This window comes from Medicago sativa, chromosome 3 (genome assembly GCF_051527215.1).
Source record: "Medicago sativa cultivar Bolivia chromosome 3, Bolivia_mono, whole genome shotgun sequence".
NCBI lineage: Eukaryota > Viridiplantae > Streptophyta > Magnoliopsida > Fabales > Fabaceae > Medicago > Medicago sativa.
In genome coordinates this window covers 93,301,581-93,314,568 of record NC_140751.1, presented here as the reverse complement: position 1 = coordinate 93,314,568, position 12,988 = coordinate 93,301,581, and positions in this window count along the sequence as shown.

The following is a 12,988-nucleotide window of genomic DNA, read 5'->3' as shown; positions in this document are numbered from 1 at the left end:
TGAGTTCATCACTTATAGTGGCACAAGAGGATTTTTGAAAGAGTCCTCAATTGAGGTTTGCACTTAGGGGACATTGAATTTTGGTGGTATTTTGTTTATTTATAGATATAATATCATCAAAATTAAAATGCAAATGTATCTTATGTGTCGTCCTCTGTTGAGGGGCTCTTTAATATATTAGTTTAATTTTGTTATAATAAATAATGAATTATAGGTAATAGTTAGGAAAGAGGGGCGTATTAGACTAGGATTTTAAAAGAAAATTTTTGTATAAAAAAAGTTTTGTGGATTTTAAAAAACTTTAATTTTTTTTTAATGATTTTTAAGATTTTAAAAGATTATTAAGATTTGTAATTGGGATTTTAAAGGATTTACATATGGCGTTATTTACTCAGCAACTTAATGAAAAATCAATCCTTTATATGCTTGATATTTTTCTTTAATGAAGTTCACACATAGTAATGAAAGTTCACACATACATGTTTTCAAAATTGAATTGGGAAACTATTAACTTTATTTTATTTTCATTGACTTTGAATCGAGAGTATTTTGAATTGATACACCTATATAAGCTCTCAAACTTGTGTTAACTGTGTTAATCCAACCCATTGTATAACAACAACTACTAGAGCTATTTGTTCAAAAAAAACAACTACCGGAGCTATGGCTCTCTTTGGTAAACCCAAAAAAAGAGCTTTTAGCTCTTAGCTTTTAGCTTATAAGCTCATTTTACAAAAAAGCTCTGTTTGGTAACACTTTAGCTCTGTTTGGTACAACGAGCTTATAGCTTATTTCAGGAGCTTATAAGCTATTTTTCAGAAGCTACTTCAAGTAGCTTTTGAGCTTATAGCTTTTAGCTTCTCATTTTTTCTTCCATATTTACCCTTATTATTCAAAGCAAAAGCTATCAGCTAATTTTACCAAACACTTCAACTAGCTTATCAGCTAAAAGCTATCAGCTAGCTTATCAGCTATCAGCTAATTTTACCAAACAGAGCCATAATATCTCTCTCCTCTAAATAGAATATCGAGACAGAGTGACTCAACAACATTATTATTTGAGACGATGTTTGGTAACATATAGTGTTGATATTTTTATTTATTTGAGACGATGTTTGGTAACATATAGTGTTGCAAATGAGTGTACGTTATAACTCAAACAGATATGTTGTTTATTACTCCCTCCATCCCGCAATACTTGACCTACTTGGTCATTTCACACAGATTAAGAAAAGTATAAAGATGAAAGAAAGAGAATGATATTTTTACTGAATTGCCCTTATAAGTAATGATTACTTTTAAGTAATGATTACTTTCTTTGTTCCACTACAAACTTTTACATGGAGACCACAAAAAGTATTTATAAGGGTAAACTTGTCAAATTAAGCTTAAAAATTTGAGAAGGTCAAGTATTGTGGGATAAATTTTTTTTCCAAATAGGTCAAGTATTGCGGGACGGAGGGAGTAGCTCTTTTCCATAAGAAATTCAATTTTAGATTGCAACGTTTTTCACAACATGACAGAAACATTTGTTCATGGCAAACTAATTACAATTAGTATTATCATTGGTTTACATTGGTGACATTGTCCAACCACAATGTCATAAGTGGTTTTTCTTCTTTCTCTTTCATAATGTATTTTTATTTTATGTACACTTGTGACATTGTGGTTGGCCAATGTCACCAATGTCACCAACCACAATGTCACCTAAATATTTTCCCATTGGCTTGATATTTTTCATCACACATTGGCATTGAAGCTAATTACTTCCACATAGAGATGCCAAGATTCGTGGCCGGTTCTAAAGTTCTATATATGACCCATAAAAGCTATACTGAAATAATCTCTTTGATCTGACTTGGATAGTGAAATTTTAAATGATTTGAAACATATGAAAGGAAGAAGAGAGAAATTAAACATATTTGTGAATCGGGAGAGTTGTGACAACATGCTATTTGTAGAGGAACAACGAATCACAAGTAACAAAAGGGGGTTATTGACAATTGACATACTGTATTAATTTGTGGGCATATGTTCTTTGGCTTAGTCCTATATCGGCTCGTGCTACAATTAAATCAACCAACATTTTTCCTTTTTTTTATTTTTTTTCTTTTGTTGAGATTCTTAAATCCTCCCCGTCTTTGTATTTTATGGATATAAATCTTCCTTATTATTTATTCAACCTTTAACATGAGATGATCATAATCAGGGTCGTATTTGAGTTAGGTGAGGAAGTCGACCGTCCTAGCCCTCTAAAAAATAGTCTAAAATTTGGACCCCAAAATAAAATAAAAATTAGTGGTCATTAAGTCCAAAACAAAAAATAATACTTAAATTCTAAATGGAGGTGTCATGTTGATGTAAATGATTTTTTTTTTCTGAATTAAAAGTGTTGCGATTATTGATGATCTAGAAATGCTCCTTTTTTTTTTTTTTGAAAGAAATCTAGAAATGCTCCTAGAATCGTTTTATATGAATATTTGGATATAAAATTAAAATTCAATGTTTTTCGTATGAAGTTTGATATTTTTATTAGATTTTTTAAAGGCTTTTTTTTATTAGATTTTTATTATAGTTTTATTAGATTATTTTTTAACGTAATACACTTTAGAAATTAAAATATTTTATATATGGGTCCTGGTAACCAGTGCCCCCGGGGCATTGGTTAAGCATACCATAAAAGGGAATTATTACCATAAAAGGAAACTGTTTTTGACTTTATTATAAATTAATTACACAATTTCAATGCATTACCGGTTAGCATTCCCTTTTATATATTTATTAGTTAGAGACAAAATTGCAGGTTCATCTTAGGCCACTAAAAACTCAAAAACGGGCTTAATCATAATCTAACATTATCTCGTAGAGATTCACCAGAGTCGGACAACCTTTAAGACTCATATAGCGCTAATAAATGTCTTTATTGATTCCGTTAAAGAGATCCTCACGTTGACAACATGAGTTGAATCTACACCCCTTTGAAGTATGATCCAACTTCTTTTCAACTAGACCAACCTATAACATAAATATTTTATTTTGATGATAAATTAAGAGGAAGGACAAATTTTTCTCATATGTTGATAAATTTAATTGACTAAAAAATATCACTTAAGAAGGAAAAAAACTTATAAAACAAAATTAGGCGGATCAAGCAGAATAATGCATGATTTTTCACTTGTGCCAGTAGCATTATGTGGTCATACCATTAATATTGAGTATATTGGTTAAATCTCTCATCAAGTAAGTGTTCAGGATTTCAATCCATTCGAATTTAGCAACTACAAAGGGATGTTATTTTGCTAGGACCATTAGAAAGGAGAATGAGAACATCAGTGAATTCAAAACTGATTGAATTAATGGAACTTAAATAAATATGATAGGCCCAGTATTGGCATGGCTCAAGTTTGAAAAGAACACAAATTTCTTTCATCTAAAGGCTTTCTAAACAGAATACCAAAAAAAATAGTGCTTCCACAAAAAGAGGCATGTGGCTGGTTTAGAGTTCTATAGGACTTAAGAAATCTATACGTGAATATTCATTTTGTTTTGCTTTAAAAATGGAAATTTAAAATGATTTGAAGCAGAGAAATATTAAACATATTTGTGAATTGGAAAAATTGCGAGGCAGGCGAAACACTAGAAAGTAGAAACAGAGGTTACTCTTAGTCTCACATTGGCTGGTGCAATGGTTGAACCAAGCTGCAAACGTTATAAATAGAAAGAATTATTACCATTATTAAACATATTGGATCTAAATACCTTACCTCAAGTAGAAGGTGTTGTTTAGAAGAAGATTGGATGTTTAATATAGAAATTAAATTTATTTGACATCAGTGCACTTCTAAACATCACTTTGTAGCTGCTTATTAGTTCAATTTCATCACTATTGATTTACTAGAAAGAAATAAAGTAATTAAAAGAACCATGGAGATCTTGATGACATTGAAGTGGCAAACACGTTGAGCCACAACCAAAAGTGGATGAATTGGAGGGCGTTGGGATAGCCACATCAGGTTTGAGTCACAATTTCTTGTATATTGCTTTCATCTTCCAAGACCCAAGAGGGTGAATATATAGATACAACTTACTTTACACAAAACAGGAAATGTTCTAAATAATAAAAAACAAACAGGAAATGTTATAATCAAAAACAAATATCTCTACTTTACATATGTAGTCAACTAAATAATTAACTACAATATCAATTAGCAATTATAACAAGTAAATCCTAATGATATGCATACACATTTGATACATCTGTCATTTTACGAGGATCGCGCGATGTTTCGAAATGAGTTTGTATACTGACACCACAAGATGAAATAACATTTTAAACGTCGAAATTTAAAAGCTACAAAATGTAGCTTCGGATGCACATGTGTATACAATGTACTCATCGCCAAAACAAACATATAAGTAATGGGTTGATGGCATTGAAAGTAATAAGTAAGCAAGCAACAGAATAGACATTATGGATGTTGTTAGTTGTAATATTATTTTGTTATAGAATGAGAACATTACTTTGAGGTAATATATTACTTTGATGTGATGACAATGGTTTAGTAATACAATGATGAGCCAATACATAACAAATTTTTTGACTAAAAGCATCCTCAGCTAGCATCGAACAATCGAGGGTGTTGAATAAGTAACAAGATCTTTGCATACATATTGAAGATAATCTTCTCAAGCATCTCTGTTCACATGGCATTGAAACTTATTGCTTCCTCAGAAACAAAGGCCAAGACTGTGGCTTGTTTTAAAGTGCTATTTGATCCATGAAATCTATACTAAAATATTCTTTTTGACTTGCTTTGGAAAATGAAATCTAAAATGATACAAACTATATATGAAATCCAGAAGAGAAAGATTAAGCATGGAATTGTGAGACAACAGGATTTTTGTTGAGGCATTGGCGAAATACAAAGAGAAACAGAAGCATTATTATGTGCCTATGTTTGCTGTTTAAGTCCCACATCGGCTGCTACAAAGACTAGTGTAAGCTGTGAGGTTATAACATGAAAGAACTTCCTACCTTGTAGGTCACAGATAGTGGCATGAGAAGATTAATTTGTAAGAGTCCTCATTTGAGGGTAGAACTTGGGTTATGTTAAATTATGATCACAATTGGTGATATTAATTTAACATGATCGAGGTGCCTCTTTCAAAATAGAAGGCTTTGTAATATTAGTTTAATTTTTGTTATTATGTTTGTTTTACAACATCATTATGTTTTTACTTCAATTTCTTTTAAATAATCACCTTGTTTCTATTTTGAGACGTTTAACCACTTTGTTCACTCAAACATTTTGTCTTCAGATTAAATTTCTCATACTTTTCTTGTCCTTAGTTAAATTTTGTAAAATTAATTTGAGAAAAATAATCAATATTCTCTCAATAATTAAACAAATCCACCACACCTCCTCGATCTAACAATCATCTTGAAGATGTTCATCATGGTCGGACAAACATTAAGAATTAAAGAACTATGACAAATGTCTTCACAGATTTCATCAACTAAATTCTTATGCCGATAACATCAGTTGAATTCATGATTATGAGTTGTGATTGTTGTTAAGTGTTGTTGTTAATGTCATTTCATGGTTGTTAGGTGTTGAAAATGATGTTTATCATAAGGTGTTGTATTTTCCACTTTACTTGGTTTATGAGAAAGTGTATGGAATTGTTGGACTATGTTGTGTAGTTGTTGTGGATTAATGTGTATGTTGCAATTGATGTTGAAGATTGTTGATAAAATGGTGATGACTCTTACTTGAATTGTGATTTTGTTGAATGTATGGACATGAATACTTGATGATGCAATTGTTGTTGAATTAGTCAATGTAATTGGAGGTGTACTTTTACATTGTCGTTGGTGGTTGTTTATGTTGTAAGTTGCATTATTAGGTCGTTGTTGTATGTCCATGCATCATACACATATTGAGTCATATGAGAAATGTAAAAGAAGGTGTACTTTTACATAGTTGGTTGTAAGAGGAGGTGTACTCTTACTTAAGATGTTATGTTGGCATCTAACGGTTGTTGATATGGTACCACATGCATATATGTGTCGAGTAGGTGCATTGCATATTGGCATGATGTCGTATTTGTGACATGTGAATGATGATTGTTGGTGATAAGTGTGTTTGATGAGTACATGCTTGATATATTTGGAATGGTTGAATGTGTATATGAAGGTTAACTGCTCTTGTGAATGATTTGAGACTTGATTTTAATTTATTCATGTCATATTGTTATATATTTATTATGATTGATGTAAAGCTAACCTCCAGTGGTTTTGACCGCCTACCTGTCTGTATGGATGGGTAGACGCTATGCAGGAGTAGTTCGCTTTTGGTGAGTGCTTGGATAGCGGGAGCTAATCTCCGTTATCGGTTTGGACTCGTAGGTTTAGGCTCTGATTAGGTTGTCAGTGTCTTTATGCTTTTGTTGGATTTATTTTATTTTGAGATTTGACCCACTTGTCGGGATTTGGATAATTTATATGATGATGTGTATTGACCATGGCATATATATTTTTGGAGATGTATGATTTGTATCCGTTGCGATTGTTGAGATATTTTTATATATGCATGTTGTTTTGGATTTTGTTGAGACGTAGCGTCTATTTCTTGAATATATGTTTTATTCGCGTGTTTTATCGTTTTAATAGAAATAGGGCATTACAAGTTGGTATCAAAGCCTGGCGAAACACTAGAAAGTAGAAACAGAGGTTACTCTTAGTCCCACATTGGGTGGTGCAATGGTTGAACTAAGCTGCAAACGTTATAAGTAGAAAGAACTATTACCATTATTAAACATATTGGATCTAAATACCTTACCTCAGGTTGAAGGTGTTGTTTAGAAGAAGATTGGATGTTTAATATAGAAATTAAATTTATTTGACATCAGTGCACTTTTAAACATCACTTTGTAGCTGCTTATTAGTTCAATTTCATCACTATTGATTTACTAGAAAGAAATAAAGTAATTAAAAGAACCATAGAGATCTTGATGACATCGAAGAGGCAAACACGTTGAGCCACAACCAAAAGTGGATGAATTGGAGGGCGTTGGGATAGCCACATCAGGTTTGAGTCACAATTTCTTGTATATTGCTTTCATCTTCCAAGACCCAAGAGGGTGAATATATAGATACAACTTACTTTACACAAAACAGGAAATGTTCTAAATAATAAAAAACAAACAGGAAATGTTATTATAATAAAAAACAATTATCTCTACTTTACATATGTAGTCAACTAAATAATTAACTACAATATCAATTAGCAATTATAACAAGTAAATCCTAATGATATGCATACACATTTGATACATCTGTCATTTTACGAGGATCGCGCGATGTTTCGAAATGAGTTTGTATACTGACACCACAAGATGAAATAACATTTTAAACGTCGAAATTTAAAAGCTACAAAATGTAGCTTCGGATGCACATGTGTATACAATGTACTCATCGCCAAAACAAACATATAAGTAACGGGTTGATGACATTGAAAGTAATAAGTAAGCAAGCAACGGAATAGACATTATGGATGTTGTTGGTTGTAATATTATTTTGTTATAGAATGAGAACATTACTTTGAGGTAATATATTACTTTGATGTGATGACAATGGTTTAGTAATACAATGATGAGCCAATACATAACAAATTTTTTGACTAAAAGCATCCTCAGCTAGCATCGAACAATCGAGGGTGTTGAATAAGTAACAAGATCTTTGCATACATATTAAAGATAATCTTCTCAAGTATCTCTGTTCACATGGCATTGAAACTTATTGCTTCCTCAGAAACAAAGGCCAAGACTGTGGCTTGTTTTAAAGTGCTATTTGATCCATGAAATCTATACTAAAATATTCCTTTTGACTTGCTTTGGAAAATGAAATCTAAAATGATACAAACTATATATGAAATCCAGAAGAGAAAGATTAAGCATGGAATTATGAGACAACAGGATTTTTGTTGAGGCATTGGCGAAATACAAAGAGAAACAGAAGCATTATTATGTGCCTATGTTTGCTGTTCAAGTCCCACATCGGCTGCTACAAAGACTAGTGTAAGCTGTGAGGTTATAAAATGAAAGAACTTCCTACCTTGTAGGTCACAGATGGTGGCATGAGAAGATTAATTTGTAAGAGTCCTCATTTGAGGGTAGAACTTGGGTTATGTTAAATTATGATCACAATTGGTGATATTAATTTAACATGATCGAGGTGCCTCTTTCAAAATAGGAGGCTTTGTAATATTAGTTTAATTTTTGTTATTATGTTTGTTTTATATTTGAAGGGAAGGAATATGTTTTACAACATCATTATGTTTTTACTTCAATTTCTTTTAAATAACCACCTTGTTTCTATTTTGAGACGTTTAACCACTTTGTTCACTCAAACATTTTGTCATCAGATTAAATTTCTCATACTTTTCTTGTCCTTAGTTAAATTTTGTAAAATTAATTTGAGAAAAATAATCAATATTCTCTCAATAATTAAACAAATCCACCACACCCCCTCATTCTAACAATCATCTTGAAGATGTTCATCATTGTAGGACAAACATTGAGAATTAAAGAACTATGACAAATGTCTTCACAAATTTCATCAACGAAATCCTTATGCCGATAACATCAGTTGAATCCGCGCACACCCTTTTGAAGAACGAGTCAATTTTTCAACTAGATCAAGCTATAACATTTTGTGGTCATACCAATAACATTGAGTATATTGGTTAAATGTCTCATCAAGTATTGCAATCCATTGGACCTTGAATAAAACTGAGTTGATTATAAAATGATTTATGTTAGAATCAATTTATGTAAAAGTAGATATGACATGTAAAAATCAATTGTAAAAGTCAAAAACTATAAATTCTAACTTCAAGTAGAATCAATTCTACAAATAAAATCAATTTTTCTTAAAATCTAAATATGACAAAATCAATTCTACAATCTCTAAAAAAAGTACCTTTCAAAATTGAAGCTTCACGTCAGGTAGGTAAGTAAGATTAATGTTCAAACTGCTCATATCAATTCACCTAATAACTCAAAATAGTAATATCTCCACAATAAATCCTACGTGAATTACGGTTCATGTTAAAATTCGACCATAGAGCTCAGAATTATTACATCTCTTGAAATGCATCATCTCAAACTTATTAACCAGAGTTCACCAATCTGCACTCATCGTCCTCTATGATATCCAATGGTTCTTCGAGCTAAAAAAAACCTACACATAAAATCATACTAAAAACTCCTGGTCCTAACAGCTTTAGAATGTATCACAAGGGCCGAAACCACTCAACATAAAAACAAACAAATATCTAATTACCAAAGATTATTGTTATGCACTCCTATTTTCTTAAATCAAGCCCCTAAACAATCCAGTGATATAAAATCCATTGGCTAAGAGGATAATTAAAATTAGACAATTTGCTTGTTAGCCATTTCCAAAACGAGAATTTTATTTCTTCCAACAAGTCTTTGTGATCCTTCTATCTAATCCTTTTAGGTATTCCTCTACATGATGGCTTACGTTTGAAAAGAACACAAATTTATCTTCAAAATATGGGTAGACTCCTTTCTTAACAATGATGAACCAATACATTATAATTGAGGGTGTAGAAAAAACAACAATAATTGAAAACCACCCTCAGCACCGAGTTTCACCAAAGAAATATGCAAAGCCTTCAAACAAACTAGGCTTTTTTTTTTTAAGAGATTATGCAAGGGACTTCAAACTTTCCTCCTTCTGTAATGTGATTTTTGAATTATAAAAATATCTTTCTCTATATAAATAACTAAACAATCATTTAACTGGTTATCTCGCACACAATTTCGCATTTGATTCTAGATAATATTCATATTATCAAGAAAGAATTTGAGATATATGATGAAATGTTTGGACCAAAAGAGAAATAAATTGTGATAAGTGTGGATCATATGATCAAAATATCAACTATTAGTACATTAGACTACTAAAAAAAAGTTGTTTCTAAATTTTTTGTGTAGGCACAAGCCCACACATGTACCAACATGCATCCGTCCCTGCTTAAATGTACATATGTAGTCAAACTAAATAATTAACTACGATATCAATTAGCAATTATAACAAGAATCTCATATCCTAATGATATGCTTACACATTTGATACATCTGTCATTTATGAGAATCACGACGTTTCGCAATGAGTTTGCATACTGACACCACAAGGTGAAATAACATTTTAAACGTTGAAATTTAAAAGCTACAAAATGTAGCTTCGGATGCACATGCGTTTACAATGTACTCATCTCCAAAACAAACATATAAGTAACCGGTTGATGGCATTGTTGGTTTAATATTATTTTGTTATAGAGTGAGAACATTAGTTTGAGGTAATATATAGCTCCAAGAGATAGAAAGGAAGAGACTTTGGCCAGATCTCTATTCTAAAAACTACTAACGGATTCACAAGGAAGGAAAATGATTTATAGAGTATAGACATCTCCCCTGCTGCAAAAATTGGCCAAGAGGATCTTAAATCTCTAAATCACAAAAATAATCTTGAATAGGTAACCTTAGAGATGATGGAATAGCTTCCTACATTGGAGTCAGACTTGGCAAACTAATAGAACTTGAAGAAATGTAGTAGGCTAGGCCAGGTGTTGTCCTACATCATGGATTAAGTTTGAAAACAAGAAGACAATTTATTTCATTCAAAAGAGATCCCAACAGAAGAAAAGAAAATGGGGAGACTCCTTTCTTGATGTGATAACAATGGTTTAGTAATACAATGATAAGCCAAGACATAACAATCTTTGCATACATATTGAAGATAATCTTCTCAAGCATCACAAACAGTGCTTTAACAGGCTTGATATTTGTCACTTCACATGGCCCATTGAAGCTTATTGCTTCCTCATAAACAAAGGCCAAGACTGTGGCTTGTTTTAAAGTGCTATTTGATCCGTGAAATCTATACTAAAATATTCTTTTTGATTTGTTTTGGAAGATGAAATCTAAAATGACACGAAATATATGAAATCCAGAAGAGAAAGATTAAACATGGAATTGTGAGACAACATGATTTTTGTGGAGGCAGTGGCGAAATACAAAGAGAAACAGAAGCGTTATAACGTGCCTATGTTTGCTGTTCAAGTCCCACATCGGCTGGTACAAAGAGTAGTGTAAGCTGGGAGGTTATAAAACGAAATAACTTCCTTTATTGAAGGACATAGATAGTGGCATAAGAGTGTTTGTGAGAGTCCTTATTTAAGGGTAATACTCGGCTGATATAAAATTATGATGACAATTGGTGATATTAATTTCATGTCACTTAGGTAGTATCCTTTAAAAAGGGGCTCTATAATAGTTTAATTTTTGTTAATACTTAATAGGTTTGTTTTATGGGTCTTGTTAACATGTGCTCTAAGTGCATTGTTTAAGCCTTAAGGAACCCACAAAAAGAAATTATGTGTTGAAAATACAAGTCAAACACTTGTTAAAGTCATAATGGTACAATTTTCAATGCAAAAGTTGCTACTTTTATATGCTTAAACAATGCCCTTAGGGCATTTGTTAACATTTTCCTTGTTTTATTTAGAAATTGTTTAATTTTTGTTAATAAGTTTGTTTTAACTTTTTCTTCAAAAACGAAAGAAAAGTTTGTTTTAATTTTTGTTTATTGGTTTGATTTATTTTTGAAAGGAAGGAATATGTTTTTATAAAATCATTATGATTTTATTCCGTGAGTTTATCTCAGTTGGTAGGGATATTGCATAGGGGTTCGAACTCCGGACACTCCACTTTTTCACATTTAATGTGAGCTCTAGCCATTGCACTATTTGACCAAAAAATCATTATGATTTTACTTAATTTTTTTTTAAAAAAATCATTATGATTTTACTTAATTTTTTTTTAAAAAATACTTCATTTAACTTTTCTTTTTTGAGACGTTTAACCTTTTTGTTCATGATTAGTATATTTTCTCAATCATTTTTTTTCAGATTTAATTTCTCATATTTTTCTTGTCCTTAGTTAAATTTTGTAAAAAAAAAAAAACATACAAAACCGTTTTTCCAAAAAAATTGATCTTACAAACGGTAGGTGTTGTATGGGATTGGGTATTTAAAAGACTAACTAGTCAGAGGAAAATACTTATTTTCTCGAAGTAATTTGAGAAAAATAATCAATATTTTCTCAATAATTAAACAAATCCACCTCACTCCCTCAATCTAACAAACATCTTGAAGAGGTTCATCATGGTCAAATACTTGTTGTTTTTTTTCTTTTCTTTTTCACAGGAATTATTATTTCCTTTATTTTTAAAGAGAAGAGTTATTATTTCCGTCAAAATTCAAAAAGAGATGGTGGATTAATTATTGGGAGAGGTTCAACTAAATCACGCACCGTAAAGATGTAACGTAACGGTTAAGATTGGCTAGAAATAGAAATAAGAACATTTGCACATTCTCACACACAATAATGCCCTTGTATCTCCAACCATGAATGCTCTAGATGAAAGTAACCATAATAGTTTTTGGACGACGGTTCTGGAATTTTTCAACATAGAGAGAGCAAAACTAGCAAAAATGAGTGTCAAAAATCCAACTAATGGCCGATCCAAACGATTCAAGAAACTCGACATTGTGAAACCACTCTTCATTGGATATAAGTATAACCACCAAAGGAGAAATATTGCATTATGTTGCTTCTCACGACAATTACCACAATTGCAAAACACATATACAATCATCAAGATCAAGAGGACCGATGCTCACAACACATGAATGATTAAATGAGTTACATGAAAGTGGTGATTCATTACATAAGAAAATTATTATTAACAATAATTTTGATAATAATAATAGTTTATGTTAATGTTCTATTATTATTTATTAGTATGGAAAACAAAATTCAAGAATGTCCGATATGCTGCAGAGAATTTTCTTCAAGTCATGCCCTTTGGTGGCATAAGAGAACACTTTTTAAA